General features: G+C 45.0%; 1 protein-coding gene across 7 annotated transcripts in view; it reads right to left on the reverse strand.

Annotated features, from left to right (window-relative positions):
- The window catches only part of PDZK1 (PDZ domain containing 1), a 73276-nt gene that overhangs the window by 31704 nt on the left and 21318 nt on the right, over nt 1-20254 (reverse strand). For 2 of the 7 annotated variants that reach the window (XM_086392250.1, XM_086392253.1), the window contains exon 1: nt 14280-14337. The exons of 2 other annotated variants lie outside the window; for them this stretch is intronic. The gene's annotated coding sequence lies outside the window, so the exon portion shown is untranslated. Of the gene's footprint in view, nt 1-10170; nt 10281-14279; nt 14338-14900; nt 16322-20254 lie in introns of those variants that run through there. 3 more of the 7 variants (XM_086392254.1, XM_086392252.1, XM_086392256.1) reach the window with 3 other exon arrangements.

Genomic DNA, 20254 nt, shown 5'->3' on the forward strand with positions numbered 1-20254 from the left:
TACCTTGAGCTCACCTTTACTCAACTTGAGAAACCAAGGTAGCAGCCTGGTTAGGAGAGGTTCTCAGGATCGCGCTCTGCCCATGGTTCCGCCTGACCTGCAGCACAGGAGTGTGTGGCAACCTAAAGCCTTTGCCTCTGCTTCCCACCACATTCTAGTTCTGACACAGGCAAACAGAATCCAGCAGATGAAAACAAACTTTAATAGCTCCCACAGGCTCTTTGTTCTGTGAATTAAGTCTGAGGGGACCCTTTCCAGCCCCTCTAAACCTAACCACCTTAAGAGTTGAGGTTGGGACTTCCCTGATGGTTCAGTGGTTAAGAATCTGCCTGCCAATGCAGGGGACAGGGGTTCAACCCCTGGTCCAGGAAGATTCCACATGCTGTGATGCCTCTACTGCAGAAGCCTGCCTGCCTTAGAGCCTGTGCGCTATGACAAGAGAAGATAGCACCATGAGAAACCCAAGCACCACAATGAAGAGTAGCTCCCACTCACCTCAACTAGAGAAAGCCGCATGCAGCAACAAAGACCCAGTACAGACAAATAATTTTTTTTAAAAAAGAGTTGAGGCCATTTCTCTTCCTCCATCATCCGATGGGTGGAAACCTGAGTTCCATTCCTGTCTGAGGCCAAACAACTAGATTCTCCAATGAGCATCCTGGAGTACATGCAACTTCTTTGGGATCATGAACAAAGATCCCTCAAAATTCTACTGAACATCAAGAAGACATATTGCCCCAAATCTGATTTCATTTGTCCATGCCACAAATAGTTGCCTCATACTGCGGATGGTGATTGCATGCATGAAATTAAAAGATGCTTGCTCCTTGGAAGAAAAGCTATGACCAACCTAGACAGCATATTAAAAAGCAGAGACATTACTTTACCAGCAAAGGTCCATCTAGTCAAGGCTATGGTTTTTCCAGTGGTCATGTATGGATGTGAGAGTTGGACTATAAAGAAAGCTGAGCACCGAAGAATTGATGCTTTTAAACTGTGGTGTTGGAGAAGACTCTTGAGAGTCCCTTGGACTGCAAGGAGATCCAACCAGTCCATCCTAAAGGAGATCAGTCCTGGGTGTTCATTAGAGGGACTGATGTTGAAGCTGAAACTCCAATATTTTGGCTAACTGATGTGGAGAGCTGACTCATTGGAAAAGACCCTGATGCTGGGAAAGATGGAGGGCAGGAGGAGAAGGGGACGACAGAGGATGAGATGGTTGGATGGCATCACCGACACAATGGACATGGGTTTGGGTGGGGTTTGGGTGGACTCCAGGAGTTGGTGATGGACAAGGAGGCCTGGTGTGCTGCAGTTCATGGGGTCGCAGAGTTGGACACGACTGAGTGACTGAACTGAACTGAACTGAACTGATATGCAAAACACTGTTAAGTAGGTTAAAGGAATAAAGTAAAACACCACCTCTATCCTCATGGACTTTATAGTTAAATAGGGGTGAAGAAAAGTTTTAGTACAGAATGAGCAACCACTATGAGCAGAGTATAAATGCTATGAGACCTACAACATGACACAAATTAAGGAAAGCTTCGCAACTTACATAGGATTTGATTTAGATATTGACAACAGATGGGTAGGACTTCAATAGGACAGAAGTAGGAAAACAATATTCTAGCCACAAAGAATAGTATGAACCTCAGGCATGGAAGTGGCAAAGTTCTTGGGGATGGTCAAAGAAGAGCTAAAACCCAAAGCGACTGAAGAACAGCCAACAGGAGAACAGCCAACACATCCTTTAGTCATGGGTGACAAGTTAGGCTGTAAAGGCCTCTAATAACAGTCCAAGGGATCTGGCCTTAGTTTGGTGGTCAGCAGGGACCAAGCAGGGGCTTCCATGGTGGCTAAGGAATCCACCTGCCAATGCAGGAGTCGTAAGAGATGCCTGGTTCAATCCCTGGGTCAGAAAGATTCCCTGGAGGAGGGCATGGCAACCCACTCTGGTATTCTTGCCTGGAGAATCCCATGGACAGAGGAGCCTGGTGGGCTACAGTCCATAGAGTCGCAAAGAGTCGGACACAACTGAAGCGACTTAGCACGCACTCAGGCATGGACCAAGCAAGGCTTATAAGCAGAGGAAGGACAGGACCAGAGTTGGGCTCCACAGGTGGTAGGAGGGATGGCTGTTGTACTAATCCTCCTCACGTGCAACCTGACCTCGCACCTCTACATGAGAGTAGAGGTGAAAGAGCTGGAGGAACTAGGGAGGACTAAGCCACACATGGTACTAAGTCTTCAATCCTGTCCTCTCAGATTTCTCCATACATAGATGGCCTTGGACAGGACAGGTACAAGAACACGGGTGTACAAAACACTTACTTACACTGACCATGAGATACACCAGGTCCCTGTGACTCTCCCTAATTACTGCCTGCCTCACTCACACAATCTTGTTGTGGATTTGAGAGGGTAACAGGTAGGAAGGCCAGAGGTCTCCAAGCAGCAGGAGGAGATAAACTACAAGTGGCAGTTTTTCTCCTTCTCTACACAAAATTAAAAGAGGCGCCTTTTAATTCTGTGTTGACTACACCTGATTCTGCCTTGAGCTAACTAATGCATTTTTCTTATGGAAATGTTTTTCTTAAGCTACGTTAATGAAACTATGTATTTGCTTTGGAATCTGCCTTTCTTCAAAATGCTTCTGCCTAAGACTAACTTTTTTCTTCTTTTCTCAAACCTTGAGCTGATAATGGCTTAACAAGCCAGTATTCATATCAATTGTTTTATGACCGGGAGATAAAACTCATATTGTGGGAGAGGGGCCTGATGAAACTCCCTCAGCCTTGAGGTGTCTCTCTTATCTGATTAACAGCTTTCTAACAGACATAAACACCTTGCTAAAAACTAGCAAGGGGGCATTCTTTCTGCTCCCTTCTGATGTCTACGTCAGAAGCTTTCTCTCTCTCTCTCTCTCTCTCTCTCATACTTTAATAAAATTCTATGACACAAAAAGCTCCAGTGGTCAAGCCTGGTTTCTGGCCCCGGATCGAGGTGCACAGAGTGGTCCATGCACAGCTCTGTCTTCTGAGGTCACTGCCCCATGTGAACACAGCTGTGCTTCTGACTCCTCTCAGCTCTGAGTTGCCAGAACACCCTAATTCTGTGGTCATTTCCTCATTCTGTCTGCTTCCCCACAAGCAGTAGACTTTCCCTGGACTTATCACCCTCGCCCAATTTTCTCCTGGGCTTCCCTCATGGCTCAGTCAATAAAGCATCTGCCTGCAGTGCAAGAGACCTGGCTTCGATCTCTGGGTCGGGAAGATCCCCTGCAGAAGGAAATGGCAACTCACTCCAGTATCCTTGCCTGGAAAATCCCATGGACAGAGGAGCCTGGTGAGCTGAAGTCCATGGGGTCCCAGAGTTGGGCACAACTGAGCAACTAACACTTCACCCTTGATACTTTTTCTACTTCAAGCTTTAGACTCCCCGTCTGTTATGGACTCAATTGTTTCACTCCCAAAATTCATATGTTGAAGCCTTATGACTATTTGGAGATAGAGCCTTGTAAAGAGATAATTAAGGTTAAAAGAGGTCCAAAAATGTGGGTCTGGCATCTTTATAAGTAGACACAGAAAAGTACATATGCAGAGAAAGGGCCACGTGAAGAAACAGCAAGAAGGCTGCTATCTGCAAACCAACAGAGGCCTCAGGACAAACCAGCCCTGCTGGCACCTTGACTTTGGACATCTAGCCTCCAGAACTGTGAAGAAAGAAATTTTTGTTTAAGCAACAAGGGATTCTGTCATGTGGTATTCTGTTATGACAGCTAGGAGACTAATGCACCTTCCAAGTAATACTGCCTACTTGGACTGAGTGTTAGAAAGGAAGAAGTCAAAAAAAGAAAAAGACCCACAAGTTCATGCCTTGGTGACTGACAGACAAGTTGTACCATTAAAAGATGATATAGTCATGAAGAATGATATGGCAAAGTCAGTTTGAGATGGTTTTAAATCAGAGGACTGAAAAAAAAGGGGGGGAATTGAATATCTACTTCACTTTACACACAAAAATTAATTCAAAATCAAAGAAAAAATTAAGAGCTAGAACCGTTTCTTCTAAACTCTTAGAAGAAAATATGGGGATAAATCTTCAAAAGGTAAAAATTTTTAAAAATTAGAGGACTTGGCAGAACATCCTGCAGGTACACAGAAGTATGGACCTGGAGCTCGGGCAACAGTGGCCTAGAAGCCTCACAGCAATGCTTATGTGATGCCCAGGGGTATCAACACGAAAGGAGGGGAGCCAAGGATAAAGCCTTGGGTAATACTGATATCTAGGTGACAAGAAGGAAGCTGAGAAGGAATAATCAGATGGCCAAGATTTTACAGTCCAATCTAAAAGAGGAATTTCAAGACAACATAGTTAACAATGCAAAACCCTGCTAGGAGGTAAAGAGAATAAAAACAGAAAATGCCACTAAGTTTAGAAAATGGAAGTTCAGGACAGATAAGGGACTAAGAAGCAAGTGAACCCTAGTAAATAACAGAGGCAAGGAATACAGATACATCCTGAAACAGATACATGAGAGGATTGGGATAGCAGTTTGAGAGGGAAGTAGGGTTAGTGGATGGGTTTATTTTTAATGTTTGTATATCAAGGGATGATACAGACAGCATAGAAAATGGGTTTGGCCTTGATGAGATAGAATACTTCTACTGAAGCAGGAGAAGAGTGGGGAAAATGAGACAAAGAGGAAGATAAGGTCAACTTAATGAGACAAATGAGGAACTTTGAGAATGTGGACCATTCCACATTCCCCACATTCTCCACTGGGCCCCAGACTGATAAATTGGTGAAGGTGGCTAGAAGAGGAGTGTGGATTAGCAGTATTTACCTCCAAAGGCCACTGCACCAGTCTATCCTAAAGGAGACCAGTCCTGGGTGTTCCTTGGAAGGAATGATGCTAAAGCTGAAACTCCAGTACTTTGGCCACCTCATGCGAAGAGTTGACTCATTGAAAAAGACCCTGATGCTGGGAGGGATTGGGGGCAGGAGGAGAAGGGGATGACAGAGGATGAGATGGCTGATGGCATCACCGACTCGATGGACGTGAGTTTGGGTAAACTCCGGGAGTTGGTGATAGACAAGGAGGCCTGGCATGCTGCAATTCATGGGGTCGCAAAGAGTCGGACACGACTGAGCAACTGAAATGAGCTGAGCTGATGAGGAAATAAGAGCCCAGCGTGCTGGATCTTCCAATCTCTCAAGAGAACTTAAAAGTCCAGATTTATGTGAAATGTCCCCATATTTAAAAACAGGCAGCTATTTCAAAGTTTTTAGAAAGGCTTCATGTAAAGTAAACAGAATTGGACCCCTGGGCTGGCAGTTTATAATCTTGGCAAAAAGGCTATCCAAAGCCTCAGCATTGTTTCACTGTAAACAGGCAACACGTTGAATAAAAATTTCTAAGTAACAACTTAGGCCAAAATATATTTTTTTCATTAGACAGATAAATATAGATCTCATGAATTTATACAAGACCAATCAGCATGATTTCTCATGGCTTTTTCTCACTATGTATTGGGTTTATCAAAAAGTTCGTTCAGGATTTTCCATAAGAGCCTGTGGGAAAACTCAAACAAACTTTTTGGCCTACCCAAGACATCAAGAATAAAAGAAGAAAGTGGTCACTTTTACCCCAGGTTGGAGCATGACATGTTTTAAAACAGATGGCTAGGAGGTGAGGGTTTCTATGTGTACAATGAGCCCTGCTGCTGCTGCTGCTGTCTCTTCAGTCGTGTCCAACTCTGTGCGACCCCATAGACGGCAGCCCATTAGGCTCCCCCATCCCTGGGATTCTCCAGGCAAGAACACTGGAGTGGGTTGCCATTTCCTGCTCCAATGCATGAAAGTGAAAAATGAAAGGGAAGTCGCTCAGTCGTGTCCGACTCTTAGCGACCCCATGGACTGCAGCCCACCAGGCTCCTCCGCCCATGGGACTTTCCAGGCAAGAGTACTGGAGTGGGGTGCCATTGCCTTCTCCGTAAAATGAGCCCAGCGTTTGTTAAAACGTGAGACTGTGAGGCTGGTGTGAATTGTGAGGAAGAGAAACTGCATGAGGGCTTCCCAGGTGGCGCTAGTGGTCAAGAATCCACCCGCCAATGCAGGAGACACAAGAGACTCAGGTTTGATCCCTGGGTCAGAAAGATCTGATGGAGTAGGAAATGGCGACCCACTCCAGTTTTCTTACCTGGAAAATTCCGTGGACAGAGGAGCCTGTTGGGCTGCAGTCCATGGAGCCACAGTCGGACACAACTGAGCATGCATGCAGCACTGAGCTACCAAGATGGAGTGATGGAAAAGATGAAGTGTTCTAGCTTCTGTTCTAGTTCTAGCTTCTATTCTAGTGTTCTGGCTGGGCAGGATGAATGGGGAGAGGAAGGAAGAGGGGACTGAGGAACAGTTTTGAAAATTAAGTGGCTGACATAGGAAAAGTCATCTTAAACAATGTTTAGGACAGAGTAGTTTCCAGTAACAAAAAGTCTAAACACAGGTATGTGGCTGATGTGAAGGGAGTTTGTTTTTATTTGTATCTTCCCTGAGCATTCTAGTCTGGATAAAGTACATTAGAAAGAACCAGAGTTTTAAAGCCAAACCCACTTTTTAATTTCATTGTCACCACTTGCTAGCTATGAGAATATGTGTGGCTTCCTTAATTTTGACCTGGAGATAGAAATACACCAGAAATAGGAAATGCACATGGATCAGTGCACCGGGCCAAGATCACTGAAGACAGATGGTCTAGAGCAATCTAAGCTCAGTGTCTGGAGCAGAGAAGCCCACTCCAGGTGAACCATATTCCCTGCTCTCTGGTGGAAGTCCTGAGTCCATGGGAATTCCGTTCCCTGTGATGACATTTGAGCAGTGTTTCTGATTTTCCTTGTGAAGCAGACAAGAGATTGAGTGATAGGGATGAGCAGGCCTCCTGATTGTCAGGTCAGAGATTCTGTCTCCTCACTCTGGACCATCTCTGCAAAGTTAGTTTTAGCTGCTGAAAAGTCGGCTGAAGATTTTGTTCCCCCATGAAATCAAGCTCAGATAATGAACTCAGATTTCCCTAAGAACTGTCATGTAAGACTGAAAGCTAGAGAATTACCAAAATGGAACCAAATGTCATGTGTTAAGGAGGTAAAAGATTCTGGGGAGCTTTTACAGAACTAAGCTGGCCAGAGAATCCAAACATCTGGAGAAAATGAGTTCTAACAGAAGTGAGTACAAGATAGAGCAGCCAAGGGACCCACATACAAGGGTGGAGAAGATGGAGTGAGGGAGTATCACCTGACATACCGAGGTGCAGGTGATCGTGGTCACCAGGGAGTGACTAGGGAACAGGTTCACTCACCGGACCAACATCACTGGATTTCCAAAAGATTAGAGAACGGATGTGGGATGAACAGCATTCTGCTTGGAGGGGGAAATCAGAAAGGGGCTGTGGGCAGTGACAGCCAGGTGCAATGACTACTGTCAGGAAAGAAAATACCCTGTGCTGTCTTCTTTGTCTTTCTCCTCAAATCTAGGATGCAGTGGATCATTCTATCAATACAGTAATCTACTGCCATCAGTCATGAGTGCTTTGGACCAACCATCTTATCTAGATAAGATGGAATAAAACAGGTACTCCATCTATTTTAGATAAGAGGAAAATAGGAATCAATGGTGCAGACAGTGTCAGACTGCAAAGAAAACACAACCTCTCCGTACAAGGCGCTTAGGTAACCAACACCCAAGGCGTGAAAAACTCAAAGAACAAAAACTGAGCAAGATAGTGGGGAATAATGTTTATTACTCCTGCAACTGTAGGAGGATGTTTGTATAACCTAGGATGTAACCAGAGAGTAAATGATTTCCGTTTCATTGAGGCATGAGGGGAAGAGAGGGCAGGAACTCTCGGCTAACATTCAAACTGAATGTTACTCACTTTACCCTAAAACTCCATGCTTGGTCTGCAAAACACTTTGAACTTCAGCAAGGAGAAAGCAACCTTCCCAGGAAGCTCAACCAGGCGTATCCACACATGATGCCCTTGTGAGAAATGCTGCCTCTTCAGCATTTCTGTGTAATGAGTTAGACAAAGAAATCACTAGACTCTTTTTGGGCTTCCCTGGTGGCTTGGTTGGTGAAGAATCTGTCTGCAATGCTAGGAGACCTGGGTTCAATCCCTGGGTTGGGAAGATGCCCTGGAGAAGAAAATGGCAACTCATTCCAGATTTCTTGCCTGGAGACTTCCATGCTCAGAGGAGCCTGACAGGCAAGTCCACGGGGTCACAGAGTCAGACACAACTAAGTTACTAACACAGACTTTTGTTGGAAAACTATGACTGGTAGAGACTGGTGATGTTATGTCAGCACCTACAGACCATCAGAGAATCCTCTATAGCTGACAGCCCTGATCATGGGCTTCTGTGCTGGGCCAGGTGTGTCTTCTTTCACAGCCTGCCTAAGAGCCTTGGGAGACACTGTTTCTTCCAACAACATAGAAGAAATCCTATTGTATCTCAGTTGGTTTTGACAGATGTCTCAAGCAAGGAGGAGATAAATGAAATTCAATTTCATCCTTCTTCAAAAATATTTTACCTAGAGCAGATTCAATATCTTTGCTGCAGATTAAGCCAGCTGGATTCCTCCTTTAAAAAGCAAGAGCTGTGGAAATTCAAAACACTCCAGTGTATTAGTTTTAAATTAGTATCAAAAATAGGAAAATAAGTAGGGCTCCAAGATATGTTTTTGCTAACTGTACCTTCCCACTGTAAAGATTACTGTTTGGTCTTCAGTTCAGTTCAGTCGCTCAGTCGTGTCCAACTCTTTGCAACCCCATGAATAGCAGCATGCCAGGCCTCCCTGTCCATCACCAACTCCTAGAGTTCACCCAAACTCACGTGCATCGAGTCGGTGATGCCATCCAGCCACCTAATCCTCTGTCATCATCCCCTTCTCCTCCTGCCCCCAATCCCTCCCAGCATCAGGGTCTTTTTCAATGAGTCAACTCTTCGCATGAGGTGGCCAAAGTATTGGAGTTTCAGCCTCAGCATCAGTCCTTCCAATGAACACCCACGACTGGTCTCCTTTAGGATGGACTGGTTGGATCTCCTTGCAGTCCAAGGGACTCTCAAGAATCTTCACCACAACCACAGTTCAAAAGCATCAATTCTTTGGCACTCAGCTTTCTTCACAGTCCAACTCTCACATCCATACATGACCACTGGAAAAACCATAGCCTTGACTAGATGGACCTTTGTTGGCAAAGTAATATCTCTGCTTTTTAATATGCTATCTAGGTTGGTCATAACTTTCTTTCCAAGGAGTAAGCATCTTTTAATTTCATGGCTGCAATCACCATCTACAGTGATTTTGGACTTAGGCAGCCATAAATTTCAAGTATGGGAAATTAATGAAATGTGTTCCAGTAGAGAAGAGTGCTCAGAGGCTGTGAATGATTCTTGTTTCTCTCTTATGATAAGGAATGGAATCTGCTTATCTTGAAATTCATTTGGCCTGCTGGCACTGAATGCCCCTCCCCCAACCCACCCATCATGAAGGATACTTTGTCCTAGAAGACAGGACTCCTTGTTGGAGTTCAAGGCCTTCCTCACTCTACTTGCTGATCTAAGAGTTCTGCAAGTTGGGAGAGAGACGAAGTCAATATCATGTGGAAACAAGAGTCACCCTTGGAGAAAGGATACTTTGTGCTGCTGACAAAACTGGTACCTGAAAATAGCCAAACTATCCTGAGGATTGGCCAGAATGAGAGTGTCTCCCAAAGTAGGTATCTTGCTTTTCTACTGAATCTGCATTTCTGCCCCCTGGCTTTTTTCCCTATAACTTAAAGTCCTCTGGCCTCTCCCAGTCACTGCCTCAGGACAAATTGCCTGGTCTTTCTTTCACCATGTTAGTCTCTAAAAATAACACTTAAGAACCTAAAATCCACTACAGATTGTCATACTGAGAGAAGTCAGACAGAGAAGGAGAAATAGCATTTGACATTCCTTATATGTGGAATTCAAAAAGAAATGATACAAACGAACTTACTTACAAAACAGAGAACAAATTTTTGGTTGCAAGGAAGTGGGGAAGGATAAGGGGAAGGGATAGTTAGGGAGTTTGGGAAGGTCGTACACACACTGATATATTTAAAATGGATAATCAAAAAGGACGTACTGTATAGCACATGGAACTCTGCTCAATTTTAAGTGGCAGTCTGGATAGGAGGAGGGTTTAGGGGAGAATGGAAACATGTATATATATGGCTGAATCCCTTCGCTGTTCACCTGAAAATATCACAACATTGTTAATTGGTTATACTCCAATACAAAATAAAAACTTAAAAAAAAGAAAAAAAGAACCTAAAATTCCAAACTCCTTGATCAGGAAGGCTTTGAGGCACAACATAATCAAGCCCAACTTTATCCCCCTCTGCTCCTCAGTGTCACCTTTCAGCACACATGTAGTCACCCACACCCAGCCCGCCTTTTGCTCACCCCACATGCTGTGCCTGAAACACCTCCAGCCCCCACCCCCAATTATTTATTTATAGTAGGTCACATTTTTTTCCAAGTGGATGAATTAAAGACCTAACCATATTCAAGGCTCTGTTCAAATTTTAAAAGTGAAAGTGAAGTCGCTCAGTCGTGTCCGACTCTTTGCAATCCCATGGACTGCAGCCTATCATGCTCCTCCATCCGTGGGATTCTCCATGCAAGAATACTGGAGTGGGTTGCCATTTCCTTCTCCAGGAGATCTTCCCAACCCAGGGATTGAACCCGGGTCTCCCGCATTGCAGGCAGACACTTTACCATCTGAGCCACCAGAGAAGCTCAAATTATAGGTCATATACAAATCCTTGCCTGACCACTACAGTCTGAAGGAATCACTCCAGCCTCTAAATTTCAACTAGAAAAGAAAATGTTTGTTATTTTTATACACATTTATTGAGCTCCTACTAGGCTCCAAGCACCAGCCTAGGTTACATTTTATGAGTTCTCACTTAGTCCTAATGGTCTGCTTCACAAGAGAAAAGTCCCTGAAAATGTAAGCTGGTTTTCCATGGCTATTTGGAAAAACAGCAGAATCTGGATTTAAACTCAGTTGAATCTGGGTTCCTCCCACCATCTGCCCAGCCTCCCAACCATGAGGGCTGTGTTAAGGAACCCAAGTAGTTAGACTGGGAGGAGGAAGGCATTCCAGGCAAAAGGAATAGCAGAGGCATGTTCACGAATCAGAGGGGTGGAGGCGGGGGTGCTTCTTTGGCAGCTCAGCAGTAAAGAGTCTGCCTGCCAATGCAGGAGATGCAAGTTCGATCCCCGGGCAGTGAAGATCCCCTGGAGGAGGAATAGGCAACCCACTCCAGTATTCTTGCCTAGGAAATCCTATGGACAGAGGAGCCTCGAGGGCTACAGTCCATAGGGTAGCAAAAAGAGTTGGACACGATGTAGTGACTAAGCAAGCACACATGTTCACGAATGGTGAATCTTGGACCACACCTGCCGTGGAGCTGAGTAGGAGCTATCTTTCATATTTATCAAAACTCCTCTCCACTGCCTGGGTTCCTTCCTTCCTTGGGGTCATGCCCATCATAAAACTGTCTGATGATCATCAGAATAGTAGCGCTTAAGGTGCCAGAGGCACCATGTGCTTCTCCAGTCTCATTCTCGTAACGTTAGGAACTAGGTGCTATTACACCCATTTGACGGGTGAGGAGATAGGTGATTTCCTCATTTCCTCATGAGAGTAAGAACACATCTGTTCTGTAATTCAGGTTTCTAATACTTAATCATTTAGTGACGATGCTCACCAGGCAAAGAGATCATCATGAAGGGCCAAGGAAAGGAGATGCTGAACTCTTTAGGAAAATATGTCTAGTTCTAGCTCTGCCTTGTCACTGTCATCAAATTCCTGCAACAAATGTGAAAATCCTTTAACCAAGATGTCCAGAGACGTCCATTCCCATTCTATCAGACTTAAGGGCCTCCCAGGTGGCACTAGTGGTAAAGACCCCGCCTACCAATTCAGGAGCCACAGGAGTCGCAGGTTCAATCCCTAGGTCAGGAAGATCCTCTGGAGGAGGGCATGGCAACTCAAACCAGTATTCTTGCCTGGAGAATCCCATGGGCAGAGGAGCCTGGCGGGCTACGGTCCATGGGTCACACAGAATTGGATACGACTAAAGTGACTTAGCACACACGCAGGCAAGGACCTTAAGTGCTTGAGAGAGTATCAGAGTTCTTCAGCCTCCTCCTTGATACAAGCATTATCCAAACATACTGACTCTATTCTTATAGCTCTCTCCCTGCCACACTAACTTCCCTTTATCAGTGAAGCTAAGCATCTACTCTATGGCAGGTATTGTTCTAAGAGCAGGTAACACAAAGGTCAAGACCCCTGCTCTCTAGAGCTTAACATCTGCCAAAGGTGACAAAAAGTAGACAAGATGATTTCTGATGATAAAGGCTACAAATGATGAGATCTGGTGGTGAGGTGGAAGGAGGAAGCTGAATTTAAAAGCCATTCCTGGGAAGGTAACATTTCCATTCATGCCCAAATGACAAGCAGGAGCCAGCCTTCAAAGCTCCAGTATCTATCATATTTGGGGGGCTGAAAAGCACACCAGCAATCATCTAGTCTCAGCCCCTTACTGATAAATGAGTAAACAGAGACTCAATGAGATGATATGCAAATTCGTTGCACATTTTTAAGGACTTCCCTGTTGGCTCAGATGATAGAGTCTGCCTGCAATGCGTGACACCCGGGTTTGATCCCTGGGTTGGGAAGATCCCCTGGAGAAAGAAATGGAAACCCTCTCCAGTATTCTTGCCTGGAAAATCCCATGGATGGAGGAGCCTGGTGGGCTACAGTTCATGGGGTCGCAAAGAGTCACAACACTGAGTGACTAACACTTTCAACGAGATTAAAACACAAGATCTCCCAGCTGACAGCAAGGCTGCCCCACTGCTCCACGGGGCCTTTGGAGACACATATTTGAAATGTAAGCACATTTGTGGTTATGCTTGAACACATATTTCTAATTTTATTTTCAATACAGCCTTGGGGAAAAGATGAGAGCCTTTAATAGGCAATAAACTTTAGGCTCCAGTTGGCAAAGGGACTTGTCTAATGACCTGTCACTAACAACTGAATCAAAGCCCAAGTTATTTGTATTCCAGTCCCATGTTCCTTCCCTGGGATGAGAAAGAGTTGTCTAACCAGTGGTCTATGAACGTAAAACATCATTACTAGCAACTTCATAGTTTATGGTGCAAAGAACAAACAAAAGAATCAAAGATAAGAACAATTTGCTTTGTCATAACACAGAGACTCAAAGTCCCTGAGTTATTTGCTGCAGGGAAGAACATGTGACTCCAGGTGACTAGACAACCATGGCCTGAGACAAAGAGCCCCTGTGCCTTTTGGAAATGGGACTGAGAGTTCATTTATGGGTGCAACGTTGCAGGAACTGTAACTGAGGAGGTGTATGTTCCTGCAGAGCCAGCCCAGACCAGGAATCTCCTCTGCTGGGTAGCCCCGAGACGACAGTCACACTTAAGTCCCTTGACCACTTCCGCTTAGGATATAAGTTACTAAGTAGTGGCTCCCAGACGTCCCTTCCCACAAGAATCATCTGAAGGGATGTTGCAGAAGGAAAAAAAAAGATTTCTCGTGGCCTCACAAGATCCAAAGGACTAGACACTCCAGAGGGTAAAGTCTGGGGATCTGTTTTAAAATTTGGTCAGCCTAAAAATCCACTGACTTTTCTTATTTCTCAGAGCTATAATGTGATAAAAAGCATTTTTATTTTCCAGTGAGAAAGTTGTTAGGTTGTATCTTTTAACAGCTGCTTCCAAAAGAAAATCTCTACTACCCAAAGCCCTTGAACAGTGGAAAGGTTCTGTGAGAGAAAGAATCTCCCTGGAAATCTGAAGTTTGTCGTCTCCCTCCCTCTGGCTACACATCAAACGCCCGTGCAACCCTGGGAAACCTTGCTCTGAGGGTCAGATTACCTATTCTCTTGTGAAGCAGACCCCAGACTGTGAGGGTCTGGCTGTCTCATGCACAGAGAAACTCAGAGTGTGGAGAACCCCAGAGTGTGGAGAACCCCTCACCCCCCAATCCCACCATCACCAAAGGGGCCTGCCTGGCTTCTTCCCCACCAGGCTCTCTTCTGCCCTGGACAGCCAGCTACTACATAGAAATGGAAAAAGAAAAAGAAAGAAGGGGGTCTCGGCCTAGGTGGTCAGGGCCCTCAGTCACGGGGACCCCGAGTCAGTTCTTACCTAGGTCCTGGAGAAAGAGGAGCCACTGGCCTCACCAGGCACTTCTCTCTCTGCTGGTGAGCTCTAGTTGGAACTCACTGGACTTTGAACAAAGGTTGATTTAAAAGCTGATATATTTAACAGGGATGTGTGGTCTGAGTTCAAATGACCTCTGTCCAGCTTGCTGTCAGCTGGCTGGGCTCTGAGCTGGGCAAACCTGGAAAACCCTCAGCAAACCCAAGGCTCGGGCCCACCTGCCTAGAGAGGGGCGCAGAATGGGAGGGGAGGCCAGCCAGGACGGAGGGGCCTTCCGCTCGCCTGAGTCACACCCAAGCAATACCCAAGCCTCAGAGCCACCACTGTCCCCCAGGCCAAGGGCAGCGCTGATCGCCAGCACCTGAGCACCCTGAGGTCTTCCTGGGGAGCAGTGCCTGTGCCACCTCACCCTTGGGAGGCCACAGGCCAAGAAGTCCCGGTAAAAGGAGCAAAGCTCCGTGTATGCCCATCCTGCCTCCTCTCCACCTGGCGTTCTTACTTTGCAGGCTCCCTAGAAGCTGAGCCAGTAAAGCCCCTGCTCTTATTTCCCAACTCCCTTGCTCTCCTCATACACTCTCTCCTCTCTTTTTCCTTTCTCTGTCTCACCTGAGGGTGCTTTGTTTCTCTTCTCCGACAACTGGTTTCCCCGTCCACGTTCAGAACCTCTCAGGCAAGCCCTGCTGGGCAGGTGGAGGCGCTTCCACAAGCTCCTGGGCCAGCGCCTGGGAAGCACAGTGGTGTCCTGAGCTCAGCCCCCAGCCCCGAGCACCTGATCCCTATCAGCAGCACCCACACAGGCAGACCCAGTGCTGGGCTTCTCACTGACCTGGATCCTCAGCCCACACTGGAAATCAGGGCAAGAGATTGCTCCCGGCAGTGAAGCAAAGAGAACCACAGGCTGAGGACAGGGTGGCCTCACCCTCCTCCACCTACGTTCCAAAAGCGCCTCTTGTCTCTGCTGGGCCTTGGCTGCTCTCGGGTGAAGGCATGGCAGGAGCCAGAGGGTAAATAAATGGTCAACAATGACAAACATCTGAGTAGCTAGTTCATATCAGGTCATCTCCACCTTCACATCTACCTGGGCCTCCTACATGTCTTCCAAAGTGGACAGTAGAAGGGGAAAGATCTGGATGTAAGATCAGAACACCTGGATTCAAATTCTGACTCCATCACTTACTGAGTGTTTGATCTAGAGGAATTTATTTATTTTGACTGCCCTGGGTCTTCGTTGCTGCAGTCAGACTTTCTCTAGTTGCAGTGATCAGGGGCTACTCTCTAGTTGCGATACGTGGGCTTCTCATTGAGGTGGCTTCTCTTCTCTTGTTATGGAATTCAGGCTCTCGGGTGTGTGGACTTCAGTAGTTGTGGCACACAGGCTTAGTTGCCCTGCAGCATGTGGGATCCTCCTGGACTAGGGATTGAACCCATGTCCCCTGCATTAGCAGGTGGATTCTTAACCCCTGGACCACCAAGAAGCCTTGAGGAATTCATTTTTAACTCTGAGTCTCACTTACTTTCATCAGGTAAATGGTTGTTATAACATTGTTTTTAGAAGTTTTTTTATATTGAATCAAAACATCTCTCACTTCTGCCCAGGAGTCCTCACGGCTCCCTCTGAGCTACACACTAAGTGTACTCTATTCTGCATAGCAGCTCTTCAAATATTTGAAGGTTGATGTATTCCCCATGTGTGTTAGTCGCTCAGTCGTGTCCGTCTCTTTGTGACCCTATGGAATATAGTCCACCAGGCCCTCTGTCCATGGAATTCTCCAGGCAAGAACACTGGAGTGGGTTGCCATTTCTTTCTCCAGGGGATCTTCCCAACCTAGGGATCGAACCCCGGTCTCCTGAATTGCAGGCAGATTCTTTACCACTGAGCCACCAGGGAAGCTGTATCCCTCAGAAGCCTTCATTCCTCTGGGAGTCAGTGGCTCTCTTCATTCCTTCAGGTGGTCTGCCTTTGCCATGACTTCAATACTTCTCGCCCTGGATCCCAGCCTGTCAGCATCCCTCTTAAAATCAAAGGCCTAAAGGGGAAAGTTGGAAGTGAGGGAATTAGTTCTTTATCTCAAGTGTGGGTTTTGTCTACACTGACCAACCAAACTATACACCTACAAGTGGATGAATTGTGTTGCATTGAAATAATTCTTTAATTTTTAAAGTAGCCAAAGTCAGCAGAATTATTCTTGAAATTTCTAAAATAAAAAAAAAATTGGATGATTAAAAGAAAAGGCAGCTTCACAGTGCAGTTCACCCTCCGTCTGTATTCAGAGACTTCTCAGACTTACTCTTCACCCCAGGCCAGATGGGATAGATAACAATAGCCTGGAAACTGGAAATAGAAGAGGCCTTGATATACAGAGACACTATTGGTTCAAAGTTAAACAGAAATGAGCAGTTGTTTGTTTTAATGACAAAACTCTTCCCCACTGTTACATGGAACCAAATGCAATTTGCCCTCACTAAAATTTGGATTTTAAAAAATCTCATGGCAATAAGTGGCTGTGATCTGGTTAATGCAAAGCAGAGTAGGTCTTTTTGCTGATTATTTAAATCAGTTACTTAGAGCTAGACATTAAAGATAAGGGAAAATAACACTCTATTGTGTGTGCCTGGTAAGCCTTTATATCCATTATTCTGTTAACCCTCAGCATGATCTTACGAGACAATATCCCCATTTTACAGATAAGTGAAGTGAAGTCGCTTAGTCATGTCCAACTCTTTGCGATCCCATGGACTGTAGCCTACCAGGCTCTTCTGTCCATGGAATTCTCCAGGCAAGAATACTGGAGTGGGTTGCTATTTCCTTCTCCAGGGGATCTTCCTGACCCAGGGATCAAACCCAAGTCTCCTGTATCGCAGGCAGATGCTTTATCGTCTGAGCTACCAGGGAAGCCCCAGGATAAGCCCCTTATTTTACAGATAAGAAGCCTTTAAATCCATCTGGTTAATTATCCTATCAGATCTCCTGGCTCAGAAGGCTTACAGAGCCTGTCTGTCTCCTTAGGTAGAATTGTTTTTCCTTTACAATAAGGCCTCCCACTATCCAAGGAATGTGCTCTCCTTCCCTAGAGGTACTCAAGAAGAGGCTGATGATAACCTGTGTCATGTTACAGAAAGATGTCCTACATTGTTAGGGGATTGGAGTAGGTGATTTCTTGGGTTGCTTCCAACTCTAAGATTCTGTGAACCTAAGTGCTGTGAGTCCTGCCCATGAGGATGTAGTGGAGTCCTGCCCTGGTGTATATAGGGGCAAGAGTTATGAGCAAGGAATTTGGCATCAAATAGATGCTGAATTGAATCTTAAATCTGCTATTAACAGTTTTATATTTTTTATTGTGAGCTTAAATTTGCCTGGGCTTTATCTATGGAACACCTGGCAGCTCGGGTGGAGGGTTTTCTGTTTTGTTTTTGTCAAGCAGATCTTCTCCATACACATAGAATGGTAAAGAAAGACACGAAAAACCTTGGGTCAATTTATGTTGGTTACTTGCTGTAGTGCTTCTGCTGCTGCTGCTGCTAAGTCGCTTCAGTCATGTCTGACTCTGTGCGACCCCATAGACGGCAGCCCACCAGGCTCCCCCGTCCCTGGGATTCTCCAGGCAAGAACACTGGAGTGGGTTGCCATTTCTAGATCATGCAAAAAATGAATGTCAGTTACAGCACCAGCACCTCCTGAAAGCAGATCCATGGTCAGGAACTTGCAAGAGAAGATTCTTTTTCTTCTCAGAGTCCAGGCCAAGACAGGTGGTTTCCTTCTTATTCCTGATCCACTTTACCCTGTTCTGTTTTTTCCATAAACCTATCTCCTTTTATCATGTTTATATAATGTTTATGAATTATATTCTGTCTCTTCCCCACCAGAATATTATCTCCCCAGGGATAGAGATTTGTAATTGTTTTGTCACTGTATTCCAAGAGCCTAGCTTGTAATATAAGCCTATATTATATTAGGCTTAGAATATAAGCCTAGCTTATAACAAGCTTTCCAAAAATGAATGAGTGAGTGGATGAATGAATCTCCTTTTGCCAACAGGATTGGTTTTTACCCCACCCTTTCACTGAGATTGTAGCCTTCTGAGATTCTGGGCTCCATGCAGGGTCTCAGTTCCTAGGTCTTAACTCCTGTCCCAAAGTGACCCTGGGAAAATAGACTACTTGGTTATTGGTTTTTAGCTTTCTCCTCACTTTCTTTCACTTCACTTTCTCTTCACTTCTGGACCTTAGCAATTTCTTTCCTTTTTTCCAAGTTCAACTATCTAGTTGAAAACATTTTTTTTTAATATATATTTTACCCAGTATTTCCATGAACTTTGTAGAGAAAGGGATTTCAGGTTTTCTAGTCTGCCATGTTTCCAGAAATGATTCTATCACTTAGCATTACTTTGCCTCTCAAAACGTCAGCTTTAGACAATGCTGCAAACATACAATAATCAAAACAGTGTGGTATTGGCACAAAAACAGGTATATGGATCAAAGGAACAGCCTAGAGAGCCCAGAAATAACCCACACACTGATGGTCAATTAGTCTTTAACAAAAGAGACAAGACTATACAATGGAGAAAAGACAGTCTGTTCAGCAAGTGGTGTTTGGAAAGCCAGGCAGCTGAATCAATGAAGTTAGAATACTTCTTCACACCATACACAAAAATAAACTCAAAATGGCTTAAAGACTGAAATATAAGATATGATATCATAAAACTCCTAGAAGACAACACAGACAAAATATTCTTGGACATAAATCATAGCAATGTTTTCTCAGGTCAGTCTCCCAAGGCAAAAGAAATAAAAATAAACAAATAGGACCTAATCAAACTCATAAACTTTTGCACAGCAAAGGAAACCATAAACAAAGTAAAAAAACAACCTATGGGCTGGGAGAAAATAATTGCAAAGAATGCAAACAACAAGGGCTTAATCTTCAAAATATACAAACAGCTTATTTAGCTCAATAAAAAAAGGGGGAGGGCAAAAGACTTAAATAGACATTCCTCTAAAGAAGACATAAAGATAGCTAAAAAGTACATGAAAAAATGCTCAACATCACTAATTATTAGAGAAATACAAATCAAAACTACAATGAGGTTTCACCTCATACTAATCAGAATGGCCATCATCAAAAAGTCTGCAAATGATAAAAGCTGAAGAGGGTGTGGAGAATAGGGAACCCTGCTACACTGTTGGGAGGAATGTAAATTGGCATAGCCACTATGGAGAACATTATGAGGGTTCCTTGAAAAACTAAAAATAGAACTTCCCTGGTACTCCAGTGGTTAGGAATCTGCCTGCCAATGCAGGGGACATGGGTTTGATCTCTGGTCCAGGAAGATTCCACATGCCACCGGGCAAATAAGTCCATGCTGTAGAGCCCATGTGCCACAACCACGGAGGCCCATACTCTGCAACAAGAGAAGCCACCACAGTGAGAAACCCACACACCACAATCAGCAAGTAGCTACCTTTCGCCACAACTAGGGAAAAGTTACAAGCAACAACAAGGACTCAGTGCTGTCAGAAAGAAACTGAAAATATAGTTATCATATGATCCAGCAATCCCACTCTTGGGCACTGACTCCAGAAAAGACTGCTGCTGCTGCTAAGTCGCTTCAGTTGTGTCCGACTCTGTGTGACCCCATAGACAGCAGTCCACCAGGCTCCCCCGTCACGGGGATTCTCCAGGCAAGAACACTGGAGTGGGTTGCCATGTCCTTCTCCAATGCATGAAAGGGAAAAGTGAAAGTGAAGTCGTTCAGTCGTGCCCGACTCTTTGCGACCCCATGGACTGCAGCCCACCAGGCTCCTCCGTCTGTGGGATTTTTCCAGGCAAAAGTACTGGAGTGGAGTGCCATTGCCTTCTGCCCAGAAAAGACAAAAAACCCCTAATTAAAAAATATACATATACCTCCTCCCCCCTAAAGATACATATACCCCAATATTCACAGCAGCACTACTTAAAATAG

This window comes from Bos grunniens, chromosome 3, assembly GCF_055505025.1.
Source record: "Bos grunniens cultivar Pamir isolate PY7600 chromosome 3, Bosgru_T2T1.0, whole genome shotgun sequence".
Taxonomy (NCBI): domain Eukaryota; kingdom Metazoa; phylum Chordata; class Mammalia; order Artiodactyla; family Bovidae; genus Bos; species Bos grunniens.